The 26,507-nt window shown below is 43.5% G+C and overlaps 1 pseudogene; it reads right to left on the reverse strand.

Moving 5' to 3' along the window:
* Positions 1–16: 16 nt before the first annotated feature.
* On the reverse strand, positions 17–25,100 carry LOC115169180 (uncharacterized; annotated as a pseudogene).
* Positions 25,101–26,507: the final 1,407 nt, after the last annotated feature.

Here is a 26,507-nt window from a genome sequence, read left to right on the forward strand (position 1 = left end):
GGCAAAACACCATGGTCTTGTAGTGGAAGCAAGCTTCGACTGGAAGCCAGTGGAGTGTGCAGAGGAGCGGGGTCACATGAGTGAACTTGGAAAGGTTGAAAACCAGGCGGGCTACAGCGTTCTGATAAGTTGCAGGGGTTTGATGGTACAAGCTGGGAGACCAGCCTACAGAGAGTTGCAGTAGTTCAGATGGGAGAAGACAAGTGCCAGGATTAGGACATGTGTCGCTTCATGTATGAGGTAAGGTCATACTCTATGGATGTTGTAGAGTATGAACCTGCAGGAGCGAGTCACTGCTTTAATGTTTACAGAGAACGACAGGGTGTTGTCCAGGGTCACGCCAAGGTTTTTGGAGTTTTCAAACATGATGGAGAGGTCTTTGAGCAGACAAGCCTTTCCCGAGAAGAGAACAGCTCCGTCTTGTCAAGGTTGAGCTTGAGGTGGAGGGCCAACATCCAAGCTGAGATATCTGCCAGGCATGCAGAACTGTGAGTCGAACCTGGGTGTCAGAAGGGGGAAGGAGAAAAGTAGTTGAGTGTCATCTGCATAGCAATGATAGGAGAGACCATGTGAGGATATGACGGAGCTGAGTGAGAGAAGAGGAGAGGGCCTAGAACCAAGCTCCGGGGGACACCAGTAGTGAGAGTATGTGGTGCAGACACAGATCCCCTCCACATCACTTGGGAGGAGTGGCCTGCCAGGTAGGATGCAATCCAAGAGTGTGCAGAGCCTGAGAGGCCCAGCCGTGAGAGGGTAGAGAGGAGGATATGATGGTTCACGGTGTCAAAGACAGCGGATAGATCTAGGAGGATCAGAACAGAGGAAAGAGAGTCAGCTTTGGAGACCCTCCGTGAGACAGAAAAGAGCAGTCAAGAAGATTGTTCTGAGAGAGATAACTGGCAAGTTGATCAGAGACATCACGCTCAAGTGTTTTGGAAAGAAAAGAAAGAAGGGACACAGGTCTAGTTATTGATGTCAGATGAGTCGAGTGTTGGTTTCTTGAGGAGTTGAGCGGGTTGGGCCATTTTGAAGTCAATGGGGTCAGGGAGGAGTTGATGAGGGAAGTGAGGAATGGGAGAAGGTCTCCAGGGATGGTCTAGAGAAGGGAGGAGGGGATGGGGTTGAGCGGGTAGGTTGTCGGGCAGCCAGATCTCACTAGTCACATAATTACATCTGGAAAGAGGGGGGAAGAAAGAGGTCAAGGCGTAGGGTAGTTCTGTGTGAGGGGGACCAACCTTCTGGTTGACAAAGTCATCCACAGAGAGGGAGAAGGGAGGGGGTGGAGGATTAAGGAGGGAGGAGAAGGTGGAAAAGAGTTTCCTAGGGTTAGAGGTATAGGCTTGAAATTTAGAGTGCTAGTGGCTTTAGCAGCAGATACAGAGACAGAGAAGGTAGAGAGGAGGGAGTGAAAGGATGATAGGTCCTCCAGAAGTTTAGTTTTCCTCCATTTTCTCAATGAGTCACTCAGCCACAGAGCAGGAGAGAAGGTAAGGGATCAGTGTGAGTCATATGATGCAGAGAGGGAGGAGAGTAGGGTCGAAGAGGCAGAATCAGGAGATAGGAGGGAGAAGGATTTAGCAGAAGGGAGAGATGATAGGATAGAAGAGGAGAGAGTAATGGGAGGGACAGAGAGAGTGAAGATTGTGACGGCGCATGACCATCTGGGTAGGGGCTGGTGGCTGTGGTTGGAGGAAATTGAGCCAGAAAAGGGAACAAAGTAGTGATCAGAGACCTAGAGGGGGGATGCAGTGATATTAGTGGGCGAACAGCCTCTAGTAAAGATGAGGTCAAGCATATCAAATCAAATTGTATTTGTCACGTGCCAAATACAACAGGTGTAGACCTTACAGTGAAATGCTTACTTACAAGCCCTTAACCAACAATGCAGTTTTAAGAAAAATACCTAAAAAAAAGAAGAAATAAAAGTAACAAATAATTAAAGAGCAGTAGTAAAAAAAACTATAGCGAGGCTACATACAGTGGGTACAGAGTTAGTCGGTTAGTCGAGGTAATTGAGGCAATATGTACATGTAGGCATAGTTATTAAAGTGACTATGCATAGATAATAACAGAGAGTAGCAGCAGCGTCAAAGGCTGGGGGCAATGCAAATAGTCTGGGTAGCCATTTGATTAGATGTTCAGGAGTCTTATGGCTTGGGGGTAGAAGATGTTTAGAAGCCTTTTGGACCAAGACTTGGCGCTGGAGCCTTCGACAATTTTTAGGGCCTTCCTCTGACACCGCCTGGTATAGAGGTCATGCATGGCAGGAAGCTTAGCCCCAGTGATGTACTGGGCCGTACGCACTACCATCTGTATTGCCTGCCTTGTGAGTTGGAGGGGATTCGGAAAGGATGAGGTCAAAAGAGGAAAGAAGGGGAAAAAGAGTTGGAGACAGATGTCAGGAGGTTGAAGGAGGTTGAAGTCACCTACTCTGAAATTAGCTTATCAAGATGTTAAGCTCATTGAGGGACTCTTCAAGGGCACATGGTGGGCCATAGATGACAACAATGTTAAGCTTGAGTGAACAAGTGACAGTGACAGCATGGAATTCAAATGAGCAGATGGACAGGTGAGAGGGAGAAACAAGAAAATCTTCAGTTAGGAGAAATGAGTAGCCCTGTGCCACCACCGCGACGACCAGATGCTCTCGGACTATGAGAGAAAACATAGTCAGATGAAGAGAGAGCAGCTGGAGTAGCAGTGTTCTCTGGGGTGAGCATGTCTCAGTAAGGGCCCAAAAGTTAAGGCTGCCGGTCACATAGTTGACAAAGCTGCAAAAGAGCTACATTTGATAATCAGAAAATAACTAGGTATGATACTCAAGTGAGGGAGTGGTATGGAACGTTCCTCTCTTTCCTACCTCAAATAACTCTGAAGAACAACTCGGCAAACCCGTCTTTGTTTCACTATTGTTCTTAATTTTGCCGATGACCCCGCACTGACACAACTGCTGCTTACAGCTGCGGCTGAGAAACCAGGGTAGACTGAAGTACTAACACTAATTGCTGATTGTTTAAGACAGGAGAACTCCCCCCCCCTCCAATACAGCCACTGATTACCAAAACAAGTTACAAATTGCCCTGCCCTTGATCTTGGTTGATGTATTTCTATTTATTAAGTATCCTCATTCCTGGGATCCAGCAACAATCATCTGTGTCAACAATCATCTGCAAGTTATGCGCAGTCAGCAGTTCACACACCAAGTAGGCTACTGGGAAGACAGGTAGAATTTAAGTCGATTAAGCAAAACTACTTTTCACTCCTGGAGATGTCAGCAGTCCTCGAGGTATAGAATGTTTGGGGTAAATCCAATACAACACATTACTGAGTACCACTCTCCATATTTTCAAGCACAGTGGTGGCTGCATCATGTTATGGGTATGCTTGTAATTGTTAAGGACTGGGGAGTTTTTCAGGATAAAACATGTACGGAATGGAGCTAAGCACAGGCAAAATCTTATAAGAAAACCTGATTCACTCTGCTTTCTACCAGACACTGGGAGATGAATTCACCTTTCACTAGGACAATAGCCTAAAACACAAAGCCAAATCTACAGTGGAGTTGCTTACCAAGAAAACAGTGAATGTTCCTGAGTGGTTGAGTAACATTTTTCATTTAAATCTACTTGAAAATCTATGGCAAATAGTTGTCTAGCAATGTTCAACAAAACATTTGACAGAGCATGAAGAATATAATCGGCAAATGTTGCACAATCCAGGTGTGGATAGCTCTTAGAAACTTACCCAGAAATACTCACAGCTGTAATCGCTGCCAAAGGTGCTTCTACAAATTATTGATTCAGAGGTGTGAATACCTATGTAAAGTAGATATTTCTGTATTTCATTTTCAATACAATTGCAAATACTTCTAAAAACATGTGTAGATGCGTGAGAAAAGAAATATATTTAATCCATTTTAAATTCAGGCTGTAACACAACAAAATGTGGAAGAAGTCTAGAGGTATGAACACATTCTGAAGGCCCTATATGGGATCATTCTTTCAAGTTGTTGATTAAAAACTCATAGGCAGTCATCTGTCAGATATTGTTACAACCTCCATTTCTTGAGATACTGTACGTACACAACATTGTTTCCCCTATATTCATTTCTAAATCATTTTTGCCTCTCCAAAAAAGGACTAGATTTTTTAAGTTAATACTTTAAAAAAACATTTTTTAGATAAGGGGAAACATTTTCAGAGTAAACTTTAATGACTAAAACCAAATATAAAGTATGCAATACAAAAATAAATAAAAATAAGATCATAGTTGCAAACGTACAAAATAAAACTAGACAGTCAGGGAGAATCAAAAATTGCTAAAATGTCATGGTATGGGGCCCACATTGATATTGTTATCATATTTGGTTAACTGAGATAGCGTAATAACACAGCATAAAACACGGCAAAATGGGTTCAACGTCACCTCTGGGTTCAACGTCACCTCTGGATAACCTTACTCCCTCCTTATTTTAATTGACAGTCTTTATATGTTTTTGTTGCCATCTGTTTGGCAGGCTATGTACCCATAGCCTTAAGGTGAGGTGGAGAGGAGACCACATCACCAAAATAGAAGCAACACAAAGACGTAAACAGGCAAGGACCTGCTCCTTCTCCGGCTTTGCCTGCTATTTACGGTCACATAGAATTGTGGTAGAGATGCAATTTTTTTTTTTGTGAATTTGAAGAGTTATGAAATTTTGAAGTTGAAGGTTTAAAGGTTAGAGTACTAGAGAATTTATTGCACAATAGCTGCAGACAATTAGCAGACAGTTGGAAGGATAAGGCAGTTAGGCTTTTCAATCTGCACTCTATGATAATTGGATTGATGTTAATCTGTCTATCACTGCAAAGTGTAGTGGGCCCAGTGGCGATTTTAACTTGTAAATCTTTGTGGGGCAAAGAAAAAAAATGTAGGATGCATGCCAGCAAAGCAACAACACAACACTAAACCATACATTAATTGCACTATAACGGTGACAAACGGTGCCCACAAACTGTTAGGGCCTACATAAAGCAGTCCCAATAGCAGAGTCCCAACAGCAGTCCCAACACCTTACCACTGCTACAGTTCATTCAGCTTCATTTACTGCCTTTTAAAAAAACATAGCTGATATGGCTGACTTGCTTAAACAAATGTGGCACTGACAATTGAGATGTACAAACTATGGCATAAGCGGACGACAAGCGGATAAGAGGCAATCCGTAATTTCGATTAAGACATTATTGAGTGAGAGACGACGGACGTAGTCAATGTAACTATTTGTTTAGCAGTTTTGAAATGTACAGAATTGAGAACATGGGCCGTTCTTACATATATAGACAATGAAAGATCTGACAATATTCGATGATTACATTTCTCTAAACATTGAATGCCGTCTGGGTCTTTTTGCATGTCAAAAAAGATACACGTCATATAACACTATTTGACGCGTTAAATAAGCTTTTAATTTGACACAATTCTTAAATAAGCTTTTAATCAAATAACACTATTCTGTTATAGAATGTTGTGTGTGCTGAATTTGCACGTGCAAACCAAGCGCCACCACTACCATCAGTAGCACTGTCAAAGCTGTACAAAAAAAGTTGCAAACAAGCAAACACCGGCCACGAACGATGTATTTACAATACCGCGTTGGTGAAAATAGACCAAATTATTAGGGTGAAGCACATGGGTTACTAACAGCTTACTACACAACATACACTTAGTATTACTTTAGCTACAGTATACATATCTCTCTGGCATGCTATATCATTTATGAAGCAGCATAAGACATTTTTGGACTCATGTTGTGATGTGCTTGAACAGGAAAGTGGGGCAGTCCTTCGTGGGCAAATTTTGTCATCAAAGAGAAAGATGCCGGATTTACAATTCTGAGTTGAATGACCGTTCAAAACGTATTTTCCCAGTCGTAGCTCGTTTTTCCCGAGTACCCAGTTGTCTTGAACTCACTTGTTGTGTAATGTTTATGTCCAATGGCCGATGAGCACTGAATTGTTTTATCTCTAATTTCTCTTCATATGACAAGGATTGAAAAGGATTTGATTGTCGACTTGATTCATGGTGATGACTGCTAGCTTGCTAGTTAACATTTTGAAAGTATGATGTTTACAATGAAAGCTACTGTAAATATAATGTGATTTGATGTCATTCTATCTTGTAACGATCATCTGACAGAGGGGACCAAGATGCAGCGTGGTAAGTGCTCATATTAACTTTAATGACACTTTAAATAAAACAAGAAAACGAAAGCCAACAGTTCTGACTTGCAGGGACTTGCAGTAGGCCTGGCTCTGGGCGCAGGCACAGGATTCACCAGGCTGGGGAGACATGCAGGAGGCCTGGCTCTGGGAGCAGGCACAGGACACACCAGGCTGGGGAGAAATGCAGGAGGCCTGGCTCTGGGAGCAGGCACAGGACTCACCAGGCTGGGGAGAAATGCAGGAGGCCTGGCTCTGGGAGCAGGCACAGGACTCACCAGGCTGGGGAGACTTGCAGGAGGCCTGGCTCTGGGAGCAGGCACAGGACGTACTGGGCTGGGCAGGCGCACCTGGAGAGAGAGTGTGAGAGGCAGGCACCTGCTTACCGCAAAAAGCACGGGTAGTTGACTCAGGCCTCACCCCTGGTCCAGCCAAACCCGTGTGCCTCTCGTTCTTCCCGGGTAGACTCCGATATCTGTCAATCACTTGGCCCCAAGTCCAGTCTCTCTTCCCAATCCACTCCTGATGAGACCAAGTGTCCATCTCCTCCCGAGCACGCTGCTTGATCCAGTTGTGGTGGGTAGTTCTGTAACGATCGTCTGACAGAGGGGACCAAGTTGCAGCATGGTAAGTGCTCATATTAACTTTAATGACACTTTAAATAAAACAAGAAAACGAAAGCCAACAGTTCTGCCAGGTGAACACACAAGACAGAAAACAACTACCCACAAAACCCCAAAGGAAAACCAGCTGCCTAAGTATGGCTCGAAATCAGCGACAACAATGTACAGCTGTCCCTGATTGAGAACCATACCAGGTCAAAACAAAGAAATACAAAGCATAGAAAAAAAGATATAGAATGCCCACCCTGGCCTAACCAAAATAGAGAATATACCCTCTCTATGGCCAGGGCGTGACATATCTGTGGCCAATGATGAGCCTTCTTGGATGGTGTCACGCTCGTAGAAAAGGTCGGACCAAGGCGCAGCGTGATTTGAGTTCCAAAATCCGAGCAAGGGTAGCACTCCAGAGAGACATCCGAGACTGTAACGTTCTTTGTTTCACGGAAACATGGCTCACTCGAGACACACTATCTGAGTCGGTACAGCCACCTGGTTTATTCACGCATTGTGCCAACAGAAACAAGCATCTCTCTGGTAAGAAGAAGGGCGGGGGTGTATGCCTTATGATTAACGAGACGTGGTGTGATCATAACAACATACAGGAACTCAAGTCCTTTTGTTCACCTGACTTAGAATTCCTCACAATCAAATGCCGACCGCATTATCTACCAAGAAAATTCTCTTCGATCATAATCACAGTCGTGTATATTCACCCCCAAGCAGACACATCGACGGCCCTGAAAGAACTTCATTGGACTCTATGTAAACTGGAAACCACATATCCTGAGGCTGCATTTATTGAGCCGGGGATTTTAACAAGGCTAATCTGAAAACAAGGCTCCCCAAATTCTATCAGCATATTGATTGTGCTAACAGGGCTAGCAAAACCTAAGACCGCTGTTATTCTAACTTCCGCAATGCATATAAGGCCCTCCCCCGCCCTCCCTTCGGAAAAGCTGACCACGACTCCATTTTGTTGCTCCCAGCCTATAGACAGAAACTAAAACAGGAAGCTCCCGCCCTCAGGTCTGTTCAACGCTGGTCCGACCAATCGGATTCCACGCTTCAAGATTGCTTTGATCACGTGGACTGGGATATGTTCCGCATTGCGGCAAACAACAACATTGACGAATACGCTGATTCGGTGTGCGAGTTTATTAACAAGTGCATCGGCGATATCGTACCCACAGCGTCTATTAAAACATTCCCCAACCAGAAACCACGATGCCTTGCTCCCAGACAGACTGAACAACTTTTTTGCTCGCTTTGAGGACAATACAGTGCCACTGACACGGCCCGCTACCAAAACCTGTGGGTTCTCCTTCACTGTAGCCAATGTGAGCAAAACATTTAAACATGTTAGCCCTCGCAAGGCTCCAGGCCCAGACGGCATTCCCGGCCGCGTCCTCAGAGCATGCGCAGACCAGCTGGCTGGTGTGTTTACAGACATATTCAATCAATCCTTATCCCAGTCTGCTGTCCCCACATGCTTCAAGAGGGCCACCATTGTTCCTGTTCCCAAGAAAGCTAAGGTAACTGAGCTAAATGACTACCGCCCTGTAGCACTCACTTCCATCATCATGAAGTGCTTTGAGAGACTAGTCAAGGACCATATCACCTCCACCCTACCTGACACCCTAGACCCACTCCAATTTGCTTACCGACCCAATAGGTCCACAGACGACGCAATCGCCATCACACTACACACTTCCCTAACCCATCTGGACAAGAGGAATACCTATGTAAGAATGCTGTTCATCGATTACAGCTCAGCATTTAACACCATAGTACCCTCCAAACTCATCATTAACTTCGAGACCCTGGGTCTCGACCCCGCCCTGTGCAACTGGGTCCTGGACTTCCTGACGGGCCGCCCCCAGGTGGTGAGGGTAGGTAACAACATCTCCACCCCGCTGATCCTCAACACTGGGTCCCCACAAGGGTGCGTTCTCAGCCCTCTCCTGTACTCCCTGTTCACCCACGACTGCGTGGCCATGCACGCCTCCAACTCAATCATCAAGTTTGCAGATGACACTACAGGGGTAGGCTTGATTACCAACAATGACGAGATGGCCTACAGAGAGGAGGTGAGGGCCGTCGGAGTGTGGTGTCAGTATAATAACCTCACACTCAATGTCAACAAAACAAAGGAGATGATCGGGGACTTCAGGAAACAGCAGAGGGAGCACCCCCTATCCACATCAACGGGACAGTAGTGGAGAGGGTGGAAAGTTTTAAGTTCCTCGGCGTACACATCACAGACAAACTGAAATGGTCCACCCACACAGACAGCGTGGTGAAGAAGGCACAGCAGCGCCTCTTCAACCTCAGGAGGCTGAAGAAATTCAGCTTGTCACCAAAAACACTCAAACCTTTACAGATGCACAATCGAGAGCATCCTGTCGGGCTGTATCACCGCCTGATACGGCAACTGCTCCGCCCATAACCGTAAGGCTCTCCAGAGGGTAGTGAGGTCTGCACAACGCATCACCAGGGGAAAACTACTTGCCCTCCAGGACACCTACACCACCCGATGTCACAGGAAGGCCAAAAAGATCATCAAGGACAACAACCACCAAGGCGAGGTCAGTACAGGTGCATCAAAGCGGGGACCGAGAGACTGAAAAACAGCTTCTATTTCAAGGCCATCAGACTGTTAAACAGCCATCACTAACATTGAGTTGCTGCTGCCAACATTCTGACTCAACTCCAGCCACTTTATAATGGAAAAATGTATGTAAACAATTTATCACTAGCCACTTTAAATTATATAATGTTTACTTACCCTACATTACTCATCTCAAATGTATATACTGTACTCTATACCATTTACTGCAATTTGCCATCTTGATGTAATTAAATATATCACTAGCCACTTTAAACAATGCCACTTTATATAATGTTTCTATACCCTACATTACTCATATATGTATATACTGTACTCTATACCATCTACTGCATCTTGCCATCTTGATGTAATGTATCACTAGCCACTTTAAACACACGCACTTCAGGGCATGTGCGGGGAGCTGGCACATGATGTACCAGACTGGGGAGGCGCACTGGGGCCAGATGCGTGAAACCGGCATAGACTTCACCAGATTGCTGACAGGCTCTTCAGGTCGAATGTTGAGCAAAACACACTTGACCAACATCTCTCTCCTCTCTGTCTCTCCCCCAACTTCTCCATCACCTCCCTGACGGTCTCTGGCTCTTCCCTCTGCTCAGCCGCCAGCTCCATGTGCCCCCCCCAAAAAATAATCTTGGGGTTTCTGTGGCAGGGGACTGGTGACCCGCTCTTCAGGGCGAGTGCGAGGAACCGGCACAGGACGTATCGGGCTGAGAAGGCTCACTGGAGGCCTGGTGCATGGAGCCGGCGCAGATGGCACCGGACTGGTATCACGCTCTTCCAAACGCCTGCGCTGCAGCATACTCCTAGCCAAAACCTCTCTCCGGTATCCCTCATTGAACTCCTCCAGAGACTTCCATTCGGGCTCTGGCACTCTCTGCTGCTCAGCCGTCCGCCCCATGTGCCCCCCCCCCCAAAAAAAATATTTGGGTTTCTGTGGCCGCGTTCCCCGGCGTCGTCGCTGTCCCCCTATGCTTCTTGGTGACTCCCGCCAAGGAAGGGTCTCGTGTCCTCCCAGGATCTCCTCCCAGGACCAACTCACTTTTTCCTCCAATGCAGGCTACTTGGTCCATTTGTGGTGGGATATTCTGTCACGCTCGTAGAAAAGGTCGGACCAAGGCGCAACGTGATTTGAGTTCCACATCTTTTATTACTGTGAAACTTAAACAAAACAATAAACAAACTACTACAACCGTGAAAGCCGTAGTGCAACAAAACACTAACACAAACAATATCCCACAACCCAGGTGGGAACAATGGAGAACTTAAGTATGATCCCCAATTAGAGACAACGAACATCAGCTGCCTCTAATTGGGAACCATACCAAGAGCACCAACATAGAAAAGAAAAGATACAACACCCCCTTGTCACGCCCTGACCTACAACACCATAGAGAACCAAGGGCTCTCTATGGTCAGGGCGTTACAGATGGGCACTTCTAATATAACTCTATGGCAGAACCCAAGGGGCAAACATTTTCGAGCTCTAACCTTAGAATTGGGGATGACATACTGTCCCATGAATGACAGAAAACTGAGCCAATCAGGCTCAACGCTCTGTATTTTCTTCTGGTTAGCCCCACCACCACAGAAAGCACTGAGCTAGGCTGAAACACCTGCATTTTGGAGCTGCCTTACCCAAGAAAGTAAAAAATACACCATGTTTGTATGAGATTTATTAACTCAATGGCATTTATTTTACATTGTTTGCAAACTGATATGTGACACGTATTAATGCCAAAATGACAAGCAAAACTGGCAAGCCCCCCCCCAATTGTTTTATTATTATTTATTTACCTAAAAGAGTGGGGCTCAAAACAGATGGGGCTCTGCCTTGAATGATGGGTTGCCACTGAGTGGGCCATAAGATAACGTATCAAGGTTTTGATTGGATTTTCCCTTGCCCTTTTGTACAATTGAATTTGTATCCATGAAGCCTTTTAGTTTTTATTTCAGTGTGGTTAACCTCTGGAGGTATATTCTCTGGTGGGACAGTGTCAATATTTAAACAGGGGGAACTTTTCTAGGAACGTTGGTGGTGTCACGTTCACTGTCCTCAAACTCCCTGTCATAAATCAGCCAAGGCGCAGCGTGCCGGTATTTCCACATCCTTTATTTTACGTGAAACCAAACAAAACAATAACCAGGATAAACAGAAATGAACGTGACGCAACTGAGGCGCACACAAAACTCTCACAGAAAGAATAATTACCCAAAAACACAGGTGGGGAATAGCTGCCTAAGTATGATTCCCAATCAGAGACAACGATAGACAGCTGCCTCTGATTGGAAACCATACTCGGCCAAAACAAAGAAATATAATGACATAGAATGCCCACCCCATGTCACACCCTGACCTAACCAAACAGAGAAAAACGGCTCTCTCAGGTCAGGGCGTGACAGGTGGGTTGTTGTTTGTTTGCATGTTCGACAGTTGCAGAGAACAGTGTTGAGATTGGAGTTGACCTGTGGATAGCCCTCTCATTTAAGCTGAGCAATTTAGTCTTATTTCTTTATCAAATGGTGATAACTCATGCAATGCCAATTATATTAAAAATGACAGGCAATGGAAGCAAATGTAAAATGGCACTAGTGTCTATACTGACAGATGATTTTGCTTAATATGAGGACCTATAGGAACAGATGCAGTGCTGAAAAGAAGGTTGATGATATCCGCTCACCATTCACTTAGCCTATTGAGTCCACTGGTCCCACTCTCACAGTACTACCCTACGCCTTACATAGCCATTAGAGGAAGAAGGATTCCCATTGAGCAAGGATGGAGGAACGTATAATAGCCCCCCAGCAGACTGTCGACCAATCACATTTACGTTGTCATGCTGCTTTACGCGGTTGCTAAACTAATCGTCAAACAATCCCTTCTCAAAGTCAGGGTATTTTGAGAAACGTGCCTATTTTCCTTGAAAGTATGTCACTGTTCCGGCTGTACAATATTACAGATAGCAAGTTAATTATCGCACATCTCGGAAAAGATTTGTAATGTTGTACTTCTTGTTGACGAAATTCATGCTAATGTTGTGTTTTTGAGCGAGTGCCCAATTGACTACTATTCACTCCTTGAAGGAGAGCTCTCCTTGTCCCAGAATCGCCCAGAATGCACCCTGTGTCCTATTGACGTAGCATGATCAACGTACACAGAGGGTGTTAATACGATTCCAATGGAGTTTCCCATCTCCTCAAAAGTATCTCGCTCTGCTCAACGAACGAAGAGACATGAGAGAGCAGTTATCTGTTCGCTACTTTTGGTCACTCTAAACTCAAGGATTTTTTTTTTAATCTCTCCTGTCATATTTGAGGAGGTATTAGCACTTCTATCACCATGATATGATTTTAGTCAGATGTGATTGTACTGCGCAGCAGAGTGCAAACAAATCTCAGCTTCAAAATGTTAGTGATACCCGAGCCCTACTCGTTTCGTAGTTGTTGATTAAAAACAGGCCCTACACGGCCCTAACCCGATGTATAACACCGGGGCCCCATCAGGCTTGGATTTCGCAGCACCCTCTAACCCAAAACATGGCCATGACGCCTTGACCTTTTCCCCCTTTCTCTCCAGATGAAGTCCTGTGACTAGTGAGGTCCAGCCGCCTGACAACTGGCCCGCTCGACCCCATCCCCTCCTCCTGTCTCCAGACCATCTCTGGAGACCTTATCCCAATCCTCACTTCCCTCATAAAATCATCCCTGACTACTCAATTAAAACCGCTCTCCACTGTGTCACGGAGGAGCTCCGCTCTGCCAAAGCTGACTCTCCATCCTCTGATCTCATCCTCCTAGATCTATCCACTGCATTCAACACTGTGAACCATAAGATCCTCCTCACCATCGTTTCACTGCTAGGCGTCTCAGGCTCTGCAAACTATTTTTTTTCACAATATTTTTTTTTCTTTTTTAAAACAATACAATTCAAAGATAATACGAATGGCCACTCCCATTGGTGGGTGCTCTGGACAGTGGGTGCGCTTGGCGAAGCCGCGGCCCATCCTTTCTGGCAGGACACTCCTACCAGGTGATTTGGAGAGGATCTGAATCTGCACCACATGCTCTCACTACTGAAGAGGGTTCTAGGCCCTCTCTTTTTTTCTTTATACACCAAGTCACTCGGCTCTGTCATATCCTCACGTGGTCTCTCCTATCATTGCTATACAGACTCAACTACTTTTCTCCTTCCCCCCTTCTGACACCCAGGTGGTGACATGCATCTCTGTGTACCTGGCAGATATCTCAGCCATTGGCCCACCACCTCGAGCCTAACATTCACAAGACAGAGCTCCTCTTCCTCCCAGGGGAAGGCCTGCCTGCTTCTAGACCTCTCCATCACGGTTTGCAACTCCACAGTGTCCCCCTCCCAGAGTGTAAAGAATCTTGGTGTGACTCTGGACAACAAAATGTCTAATCAAATGAAATGTTATTTGTCACATGCGCCGAATACTGCAGGTGTAGACCTTACAGTGAAATGATAACTTAGAAGCCCTTAACCAACAATGCAGTTCTAAGAAAATACCAAAAAAAGTAAGAGATAAAAGTAACAAATAATTAAGAGCAGCAGTAAAATAACAATAGCGAGGCTATATACAGGGGTACTGGTACAGAGTCAATGTGTGGGGGCACCGGTGTCGAGGTAATTGAGGTAATATGTACATGTAGGTTGAGTTATTAAAGTGACTGATAACAGAGAGTAGCAGCAGCGTAGGAGGGGGGGGGGGGTGGCAATGCAAATAGTCTGGGTATCCATTTCATTAGATGTTCAGGAGTCTTATGGCTTGGGGGTAGAAGCTGTTTAGAAGCCTCTTGGACCTAGACATGGCGCTCCGGTACCGCTTGCCGTGCGGTAGCAGAGAGAACAGTTTACGACTAGGGTGGCTGTAGTCTTTGACAATTTTTAGGGTCTTCCTCTGAGGAAGCTTGGCCCCAGTGATGTACTGGGCTGTACGCACTACCTTCTGTAGCGCCTAGCGGTCGGAGGCCGAGCAGTTTCCATACCAGGCAGTGATGATGCAGCTGTAAAACCTTTTGAGGATCTGAGGACCCATGCCAAATCTTTTCCCCCTGTTATTCTCTGCAAATGACAAAGCAGTAACTCGTTGCTGCAGGTTCATGCTCTACAACATCTATAAAGTACGACCCTACCTCACACAGAAAGTGGCGCAGGTCCTAATCCAGGCTCTTGTCATCTCCAGTCTAAACACCTGCAACTCTCTGTTGGCTGGGCTCCCTGCTTGTGCCATCAATCCCCTGCAACTAATCCAGAATGCTGCAGCCCACCTGGTGTTCAACCATCCCAAATTCTCCCATGTCACACTGCTCCTCTGCACACTACACTGGCTTCAAGTGTCAAGTTTTATGCACAAGCATAGTGAAATGCTTAATCTGGTACAACACTGTGTACTACTCCCTTCACAGAACAGAGCAAACTGGCTCTAACCAGAATAGACAGAGGAGTGGGAGGCCCCAGTGCCCAACTGAGCAAGAGGACAAGTACATTAGTGTGTCTAGTTTGAGAAACAGACGCATCACAAGTCCTCAAATGGCAGCTTCATTAAATAGTACCAGCAAAACACCAGTCTCAACGTTAACAGTGAAGCGGCGACTCCAGGATGCTGGCCTTCTAGGCAGAGTTGCAAAGAAAAAGCCATATCTCAGACTTGCCAATAAAAATAAAAGATTAAGATGGGCAAAAGAACACACACTGGACAGAGGAACTCTGCCTAGAAGGCCAGCATCCCGGAGTCGCCTCTTCACTGTTAGCGTTGAGACTGGTGTTTTGCGGGTACTATTTAACGAAGCTGCCATTTGAGGACTTGCATGAAGTAGATGTCCAAACCGAATTGCCAAAACTATAGTTTGTTAACAAGACATTTGTGGACTGGTTGAAAAACAAGTCTTAATGACTCCAACCTAAGTGTATGTAAACTTCCGACTTCAACTGTACATACAGCACCAGTCAAAAGTTTGGACACACCTGCTCATTCAAGGATTTTTCTTTATTTTTACTATTTTCTACATTGTAGAATAATAGTGAAGACATCAAAACTATGAAATAACACATATGGAATCATGTAGCAACCAAAAGGTGTTAACCAAATCAAAATATACACTGCTCAAAAAATAAAGGGAACACTTAAACAACACAATGTAACTCCAAGTCAATCACACTTCTGTGAAATCAAACTGTCCACTTAGGAAGCAACACTGATTGACAATAAATGTCACATGCTGTTGTGCAAATGGAATAGACAACAGGTGGAAATTATAGGCAATTAGCAAGACACCCCCAATAAAGGAGTGGTTCTGCAGGTGGTGACCACAGACCACTTCTCAGTTCCTATGCTTCCTGGCTGATGTTTTGGTCACTTTTGAATGCTGGCGGTGCTTTCACTCTAGTGGTAGCATGAGACGGAGTCTACAACCCACACAAGTGGCTCAGGTAGTGCAGCTCATCCAGGATGGCACATCAATGCGAGCTGTGGCAAGAAGGTTTGCTGTGTCTGTCAGCGTAGTGTCCAGAGCATGGAGGCGCTACCAGGAGACAGGCCAGTACATCAGGAGACGTGGAGGAGGCCGTAGGAGGGCAACAACCCAGCAGCAGGACCGCTACCTCCGCCTTTGTGCAAGGAGGAGCAGGAGGAGCACTGCCAGAGCCCTGCAAAATGACCTCCAGCAGGCCACAAATGTGCATGTGTCTGCTCAAACGGTCAGAAGCAGACTCCATGAGGGTGGTATGAGGGCCCGACGTCCACAGGTGGGGGTTGTGCTTACAGCCCAACACCGTGCAGGACGTTTGGCATTTGCCAGAGAACACCAAGATTGGCAAATTCGCCACTGGCGCTCTGTGCTCTTCACAGATGAAAGCAGGTTCACACTGAGCACGTGACAGATGTGACAGTCTGGAGATGCCGTGGAGAACGTTCTGCTGCCTGCAACATCCTCCAGCATGACCGGTTTGTTGGTGGGTCAGTCATGGTGTGGGGTGGCATTTCTTTGGGGGGCCGCACAGCCCTCCATGTGCTCGCCAGAGGTAGCCTGACTGCCATTAGGTACCGAGATGAGATCCTCAGACCCCTTGTGAGACCATATGCTGGTGCGGTTGGCCCTGGGTTCCTCCTAATGCAAGACAATGCTAGACCTCATGTGGCTGGAGTGTGTCAGCAGTTCCTGCAAGAGGAAGGCATTGATGCTATGGACTGGCCCGCCCGTTCCCCAGACCTGAATCCAATTGAGCACATCTGGGACATCATGTCTCGCTCCATCCACCAACGACACGTTGCACCACAGACTGTCCAGGAGTTGGCAGATGCTTTAGTCCAGGTCTGTGAGGAGATCCCTCAGGAGACCATCCGCCACCTCATCAGGAGCATGCCCAGGCGTTGTAGGGAGGTCATACAGGCACGTGGAGGCCACACAAACTACTGAGCCTCATTTTGACTTGTTTTAAGGACATTACATCAAAGTTGGATCAGCCTGTAGTGTGGTTTTCCACTTTAATTTTGAATGTGACTCCAAATCCAGACCTCCATGGGTTGATAAATTGGATTTCCATTGATTATTTTTGTGTGATTTTGTTGTCAGCACTATGTAAAGAAAAAAGTATTTAATAAGATTATTTATTCATTCAGATTTAGGATGTGTTGTTTAAGTGTTCCCTTTATTTTTTTGAGCAGTATATTTTATATTTGAGATTCTTTAAAGTAGCAACCCTTTGCCTTGATGACAGCTTTGCACACTCTTGGCATTTTCTCATCAAGCTTCATGGAGGTAGTCACCTGTAATGCATTTTAATTAACAGGTGCCTTGTTAAAAGTCAATTGGCACCTACTCCCATACCCCATTCAAAGGCACTGAAATATTTTGTCTTGCCTATTCACCCTCTGAATGGCACACATACACAATCAATGTCTCAATTGTCTCAAGGCTTACAAATACTTATTTAACCTGTCTTACATTTACATTTTTTACATTTTAGTCATTTAGCAGACGCTCTTATCCAGAGCGACTTACAGTAGTGAATGCATACATTTCATACATTTTTTCTGTGCTGGCCCCCCGTGGGAATCGAACCCACAACCCTGGCGTTGCAAACACCATGCTCTACCAACTGAGCTACAGGGAAGGGAAGTCTTCTCCCCTTCATCTACACTGATTGAAGTGGATTGCATTTTAAAGTTTTACTCCAATCAGAGGAGGGAGTGGCAGTGGAAAAAAAGGGGGAGCTGAACATTTGCAGTATACATTTCTCGAGTGCATCAAGTTATATGTGTGTTCTGTCATGATTTACGAAAGTTATAAATGGATGGATGCGCACCTGATAAAAACCTTATAGCCTATTGTGCAATTTATTCCAAAATTCAAACAAAATACCCCAGCGACACCATTTATGATATACAGGTTGTGAGCATAGTGTTTCTGATCAAGTTGACAATTATCTTCTCATGTGTTTGTCTGGCTACAATGCCATCTTTAGCACACATCATGTTCTGCTTGGCTTCCAGAGAAATACATTGAAAGACAGAAATTAAACTACTACCGAGGTCTAATAGATCTAACTTCTAATTTTGGGAAGTTTTGTAATTGACAATGCATGGATTTGATCAACGTATTCAATGTATTTTTACTCTCTTCAAAATAACTACCGTAAAAGTTCAATTATTTGCCCAAGTTACTGAACACAACAGGTGCTTATTAGAGACAGGCTTCTATTTGAGGCAGGCGTCTTTTTCCTTAATGCACACAGCTTTTGTGCATTTCCATGCCAGTTAGCTTGCAGTTCTCAGCTGTTAGCAACCAATGGCTAGCAGTTTCTTCCTGGGATAAAAACAGATTATTTACGGAATTATTTAATGTAACAAATCAAACATTAAATCTCGTAAACAATTCATGGTAATTCATGATAACCTCTTAAGTAATTCGTTTAGACCTGGCTTTGATTTGAAACAGGTGTTTATTTGCTGAAATGTGTGCTGTTGCCCGGCAATGGGTTTGGTGTCCCTAAACCGGGATGGTTGTTGTTAATGTGCACTAATGTGACTAGAATGACGTCGTAGGTAACAGCCAACTTTCCAGGACATAGACATGTCTTATATGGGCAGAAAGCTTAAATTCTTGTTAATCTAACTGCAGTGTCCAATTTACAGAAGCTTTTACAGTGAAAAAATATCATTGTTTGAGGAGAGTGCACAACAACAAAACACTTTTATCACGGCAACTGGTTTGATACATTCACCTCTGAAGGTAAATAATGTACTTACATTCAGTAATCTTGCTCTGATTTGTCATCCTGAGGGTCCCAGAGATAAAATGTAGCATAGTTTTGTTTGATAAAATCAATTTTTATATTAACATGTAGGAACTGGGTTCTACAGTTTGAACTCCTGCTGTCTCTGGCTCCACACCTCTGTCCGGCCATCTAGATGTGTGAAGGTTAGTGTTTTTTCTGTGGGGAAGATAATTATCCATCATGTATGACATTCCTGGATGTGTGTAAACGTACATTTTTTTTATCACCATAGCATTTTTGGATTTTCTCTATAGTTATGTACTTGAAAATGAATCAATTGACCATTTTGGCACTTTTGGACAAACTCCTGGCAGACTTGATACAAAATATAGTGCTGTAATGTAATGCTTCACTGGATCAGTCTGAAACGTTGCACACACGCTGCTACCATCATCCAAAATCTAAATTACACCTACACTCCTATCTGATAGTATGGCCTTTCTCTTGCATTTCAAAGATGATGAAAAAAATTAAAAATAGAAAACGCATGTTTTTTGTTTGTATTATCTTTTACCAGATCTAATGTGTTATTCTCCTACATTAATTTCACATTTCCACAAACTTCAAAGTGTTTCCTTTCAAATGGTATTAAGAATATGCATATCCTTGCTTCAGGTCCTGAGCTACAGGCAGTTAGATTTGGGTATGTCATTTTAGACAGAAATTGAAAAGAAAGGGTCCAATCCTTAGGAGGTTGGGACAGCCAGCTATTTGAGACTGCGTTTAATTGAAATTTTACGGAAATAAGTGCATGCAGCCAGGTAATCTGTGTTGCTTCAGAGTGCGCCTTCACTACATGACAGGAACAAGCCTGCAGATCTCGAGCACTAAATGATGCCAGGTTAGAATGTAAGGATTCTTTGCCTTTCTCCGCTGGGAGATGACTGCAGATGGTTTATTATATCTGTATACATTGACATGGCAGGTTTGAAACATAACAAGGTAGTTTTCAGTCATCCATAGTTTCACTTTATTAGACAAAGTAGGATTAGCTGGCATATTTGACCCCAACTCGTGAATAGATTTTGTTGTTTGTACATTTGCATTTTATTCACTATAAAGAACTGTGAGCTCTGCCAGACTTGAAGGTAGTGATTATGTCAACTGTCAGTCACGGAAGAGTGTACCTGCATGCTTTGCAGTGTTGCCAATTCAAAGAATCCAATACATTTTCATGACAAACACACACACATGCACACACCTTCAATCGTTGCACAATCAAATACACCTCCTCACCTTTGTTTGCGTAAGCAGACTAATATTACATTGTATCCTTTGTCTGGAAGGCAGCCGTGGAATGTCAGGCTTTTAACCTCCACTCTTGACAGTTGCCCTGAACTACATTTGCTTTGTAGTTGTGTTAGTATACATTTTGGCTATGTTTGATGTCATGAACACTGGCAATTTGTCATCACTGACTGACTATGGTGACCAAGTGTTTTAACAATCCATTATCTGAGAAGTTGACAATGATGTGAGGCTATGGTCTGATGCTCTGTGCACAAAACATATCACTGTATGGCATCTGAAAGATTGCTTGTATATGAAAAGTGTTGTCTTCTGATCTGATTTTGCATACTTACATGTACAGTACCAGTCAAAAGTTTGGACACACCTACACATTGAAGGGTTTTTCTTTATTTGTACAATTTTCTACATTGTAGAACAATAGTGAAAACATCCAAACTATGAAATAACACATATGGAATCATGTAGCAACCAAAAAAGTGTTAAACAAATCAAAATATATTTTATATTTGAGATGCTTCAAAGTACATTTACATTTACATTTACGTCATTTAGCAGACGCTCTTATCCAGAGTGACTTACAACTTGGTGCATTCACCTTATGATATCCAGTGGAACAATCACTTTACAATAGTACATCTATATCTTTTTTTTTTGGAGGGGGGGGTTAGAAGGATACCATATCCTATCCCAGGTATTCCTTAAAGAGGTGGGGTTTCAGGTGTCTACGGAAGGTGGTGATTGACTCGGCTGTCCTGGCGTCGGGAGGGAGCTTGTTCCACCATTGGGGTGCCAGAGCAGCGAACAGTTTTGACTGGCCTGAGCGGGAACTGTGCTTCCGCAGAGGTAGGGGGGCCAGCAGGCCAGAGGTGGAAAGTAGCCATCCTTTGATCTTGATGACAGCTTTGCACACTCTTGGCATTCTCCCAACCAGCGTCATGAGGTAGTCACCTGGAATGCATTTAAATTAACAGGTGTGCCTTCTTAAAAGTTAATTTGTGGAATTTCTTTACTTCTTAATGCATTTGAGCCAATCAGTTGTGTTATGACAAGGTAGGGGTGGTATACAGAATATAGGCCTATTTGGTAAAATACCAAGTCCATATTATGGCAAGAACAGCTCAAATAAGCAAAGAGAAATGACAGTTCATCATTACTTTAAGACATGAAGGTCAGTCAATACGGAAAATGTCAAGAACTTTTAAAGTTTCTACAAGTGCATCAAGCTCTATGATGAAACTGGCTCATGTCTTAAAGTAATGATGGACTGTTGTTTCTCTTTGCTTATTTGAGCTGTTCTTGCCATAATATGGACTTGGTCTTTTGACAAATAGGGCTATGTTCTGTATACCACGCCTGCCTTGTCACAACACAACTGATTGGCTCAAACGCATTAAGAAGTAAAGAAATTCCACAAATTAACTTTTAACAAGGCATGCCTGTTAAGGGAAATGTATTCCAGGCGACTACCTCATGAAGCTGGTTGAGAGAATGCCAAGAGTGTGCAAAGCGTTCTTCAACGCAAACGGTGGCTACTTTGAAGAATCTGAAATATAACATATATTTTGATTTGTTTAACACTTTTTTGGTTACTACGTGATTCCATAAGTGTTATTTCATAGTTTTGATGTCTTCACTATTATTCTACAATGTAGAAAATAGTAAATATAAAGAAAAACCCTGGAAGGAGTAGGTGTGTCCTAACTTTTGACTGGTACCGTGAGTCAGAATTCCTTTAGACATGCCCACACCTTCTTCTCAACTTTAACTGGCACTCCGTTTATGAAAACGAAAGTCTATGAAAACAAAGGTCCTGACCTCGACACCTTGTATGTATTCACCTGAGAAAATGACTATTTACTGTGAGCTGTTAAAAAAAGTATTTTGAAGGTGTTAGGGAGGCTTAGCCTGCCTCAGCAGTGCTCGACTTGTTTGGCCTGTAAAAGCCTTTCTGCTCAAGGCCTCTTTCTTCTGTGCAGACGAAGAGGGAGAGAAAACACAGCACAGCACTGTGACAGGATCCCCCTTAGATAATATCACTGTTACGACATCTACGGAACCTGTTTGGGTTATTTTCGAATAAGAGAAAAGGAGAAGGGAGAAAAAGAAAAGTGAGTGTGTCAACAACAAAGGAGACCTGCGTGCAAACAGAAGGAGGAACTCCCTTTAGGTTAGTGCCTGGAACACATGGGCTTGGCACGAAACCCTCCTGACGCTATAGACAGGTTCACTGGAGAACATAGTTTTTTACACTCACACAAATATGAGTCAATTAGAGGACAGGCAGTTGTCATTTTAGAGGTGTTAAACTCATGGTGAATCATAATGATTATGATGATTATAATTAGTGTAGGTTTTTGTTTGGTTGCTATACAGTAATAGTAGGTGTTGTCGTTGGTAAGTAATTTGTCCTTTGAACTTGGTTGACGAAAGTGTCACTAAGAAACACTGCCAGAAAGCTTAGATTAGAAACCTTTGATTCTATGACCACTATTTTGCATTTGTGTCTTTGTCTTTTTGTGTGTGATTGTATTTTGGCCCAATCCCAGCGCATTTAATCCCTAACATTGTGTCGCTGAGTTGTCATAATGCTTCATCAAATGTACATTATCCAAGGGGTGTTGGAAGACACATAATTTACCTAGTTACCTAATTTATGTCCCTTTTACTGCCCTGAATGCCTCTGCTGATCCAACAGCTATTGTATACAGTAACCATGTGCCTATGAACCAGAGTTATACTGTTAGCACTTAGGCGGTGTGCACTAGTGGGAAGTCCACTGTGTGCAGGTCACCCTGCACTAACATAAATAACATAAGCATGTCTACCTCTGCTAAGATTCCCAGTAAAGCAAAGAAAGAAATCAAGCATCACAGAAAAGTGCTAAAAATAGCCCACGCTAACATATGTGTCTTAAGAAACAAGGTTAATGAAATCAATTATTGCTAGTAACAGATGACATTCATATTCTAAGAATCTCTGATGCTCACTTAGATAATACATTTGATGATACAGTTGTAGCAATTCATGGTTATAAGATCTACAGAAAATACAGAAATGCCAAAGGTGGAGGTGTGGCCGTTTATATTGAGAACCACATTCATGTAAAGCTTAGAGAGGATCTCATGTTAAATACTGTTGAAGTAATACGGCTACAGGTTTATCCGCCTCACCTAAAGCCCATTCTGGTGGGAAGCTGTTACTAGTTCTAGGGCCCTTGCAGGCTTCCATAAACAGATATCCCAGGTGGTCCATATGCGGTGTGTATGTGCGCGACTTGTGGCGTGCGTGCATGCTAGTGTGTACTGTATATTTTTTTTAAAACACATTTTTATTAAGTAACTGGTTCCACAGCATTTTTTTCTGTTTACTCAACTTTTCAGTTCAAGTGTTACCTGAACAAACAAAAAAATGGTTGTGCCAAATTTAGCTCCAACTTGAGAAAACATAGGCAAAAATTAAGTCAACTTAAATGATGTTTACTCAAACTGTCTCATATGTTCATTCAACTATAAATTATTATTTGGGCATCATACCAAAAAAAGGCTGTGGAACTAGTTACCCACACAGTGCTTTTAATATACAATGTTTTTGACTTACATATTTGATGCTCATTGACATACATGGTTACAATGTGCATGTTCATTTATACAGTAATTCATATTCAAGATGTCCTCACCTGGGATTTGGTTCATGGCATTCCAATCTTCCTGCTATGGTACCATGTCTGTGTCAATGACTGATTTCACCTGTACTGCTACTTTGTGCTTCAAAGTAAATCTCAGCTCCGTTAAAAGTACACTCAAGAAAAACGTATATTTATCACAGTGATTAAGAATTAACATTAAAACAGAGTAATATGCACCACCAACATTAGACAACTATACAGACAAACCTAAAATTGCTGAAATAAATAAATAAAATCAATGATTGAGAGACTAGTCAGAGTAACTGATAATTGAAGCAGGCGTAGCAAAAAGATCAGAATGCCATGAACCAAGAGGTTGTGAGTTCAAATCATCAAATTGTTGAATAACAATTACTGTATAAATGAAAATGCACAATGTAATCATCATGTACCGTATGTCAGCGTGTTTTAAATATGTACATTTGCATATAAAAAGCACTGTTTGTGGGTGTTTAACCAGTTGCACAGCCTTTAAATAATATTTTATAGTTGAATGAGACAAGTTTAGCAAACACATCATTTTTGATGAATTTCTGCCTACGTTTTCTGTTTTGCCCCAAAAATTTTTAGTTCGGGTTACACTTAAGTTAAGTAAACTAAATCAGTACTGTAGAACCAGTTACTTAATAACAATTACTTGAAACAACTCATACATTTTTTTTTTACAGCGTGTGTATTTATGTGCATGTGTGTGTGTGTGCGCACCTGTTTGTGTGTGTGTATAATGTGAGGGGGTGTGTGGAGGCAGACTGCGTGTCGAGGACAGCCAGGCTCTTATGGATGGCGGTGCACTCAGCAGAGCCAAATCCAAACTGACAGCTGAGTTGAATTCTATTTAGTTCCAGGCCACGGGTTACCAGACCTGTTCTGGATCTGGAGCCGTGCTTGGGGCCTGAGCTCAGAACAATGTGCCTGCCGCATCTGGTCTGGTGTGTGTTTGCCTTTGTGTCTGTGTTGGGTAAATGTTTACAGCATGTGTGATTTGTGTTAATGCGTGTGTGTGTGTGTGTGTCTGAGTGTGTGTGTGTGTTTGTGTGTTTTGTCTGAAGCACGCATGTGTGTATATGTGCATGCATTCCATTTGTGTGTGTACGTGTGTGTGTTTGTGTCCTCTTTTGAAGTGTGTAAATGACTCTACAGTATGTGAATCCATGTGTTTCATTTCAGTATGCTGTCTGTGTGCTGTACGAGCATGTGAGTGAATAGCTACATGCTTTCAGGAGTAATGGGACTTTTATCACTTCATGAATGTACACAGACTCTCCTCCAGGTGAATTAGCCAGCTCCTGCCTGCCAGCCAGGGCAGATTTACTCTGTTCTGCACCCCGTCTATCTCCCCTCCCTGGGCCAGGCCTTCCAGCAGAGCTCCCTGTCTCAGCACTCTGTTCAACATCACCTCCAGAGTTAACCCAGACATAACTTACATCCTCCTCTACCACCACCACCACCACCAGCCAGCCTGCCGTGCTCTACTACAGTGGGACCACATTGACCGAAGCAGCACTGGTTAAGTGCAATATTCTTCATTCCTCATCCTGGGAACCCACAGAGTGTGCAGCGTTTTGAACCAGCCCAGTATTAACACACCTGAACAAAATCCTGCACAACCTGTGGGTCTCCAGGTGTTTAGAGTTTCACACTCATGTTTGTCACTCACATTCACAAAGAAAAAGATGTCACAGTTACAGTCACAATAAGACCATTGGTACCTACACACAATAGCCTCACAAATTCGAATGTTTCTTATCATTTGACCTATACAGTGAAATATGCTTTATGGTGAGTTATAGGGTAATCGTTTACAGAGTGTTCAACGATGGGAGAGTATCACACATTGTTATCACACATAGCAGTGGAGCAATGCAGTTACATCAGAGATCATGTAATGCCACTACTATAATTGGCCACGCCATGAATTAATGTCTGTAGGCGTGTTCCACTAACAACCTATTAGCACTGATGTAATGCAAAACCTCGTTCAGCCTCATCAAACAGCCTGTTTCTTCCACACAACCCACACCAGGGCAATTCCATGCCAGCATAACAATCTGAGAGACCAAACATATTTTGGGTCTGAATCGCCCACCACTCATTGTTTCCATTGATGGATTTGGATATCTCATTAACTAGAGTAGACAGACCTCCATGTTCAGTGTGAGATCGAGTCTCTATTGTCTGTGTGTCTTCATACAACAGGTGGGTCTAATCCTGAATGCTGATTGGTTAAAACCGCATTCGAGACGGTGTCTATTCCACAAGTTACCACCGGCTAAATCTATGATATTAAAATGCTTATTTACTCTGTTCCATCTGACTGTGCAATCCACTGTCTCACTAGCCCAGCCAGGCACTTTATAAACTTGATCTTGGCTATAAAAAGCATCTAGACATTATCTTACATTTCTTTAAGACTAACATTTAGTTTTCAACTGCAAGATTTCTATAAACCTTACTGTCTGTCTCTCCGACAATTTAAACATTGTTTCAATATTCAAATTCGATCTCCAGCTGTCCCATAGTAGTGGACGTGTCAGGAGTCTGGACAAGACAGACAGGCAGCGTTTCTCAACCAGTTGAAATCATGAATCACCTGGTGTCATTTTTATGAATATATACAAAGAAATGTAAATTGAAAAAATATAAAATGAAATGAAGTGCAGCTAGTTTGCAGTCTTTCCAGCTTCAGTTTGAAGTGATTGTGTTACTGTTGCTGTGTTGTTGGCTAGCTCCTCTGAACAACAGCGTCCTAACGAGTGAGCACATTTTCTATGCCAGGCGAATCGAGCCTCATTAGTTCATTGTTATGGATGTATCCAAATAAATG

Source organism: Salmo trutta, chromosome 31, assembly GCF_901001165.1.
Source record: "Salmo trutta chromosome 31, fSalTru1.1, whole genome shotgun sequence".
Classification (NCBI taxonomy): domain Eukaryota; kingdom Metazoa; phylum Chordata; class Actinopteri; order Salmoniformes; family Salmonidae; genus Salmo; species Salmo trutta.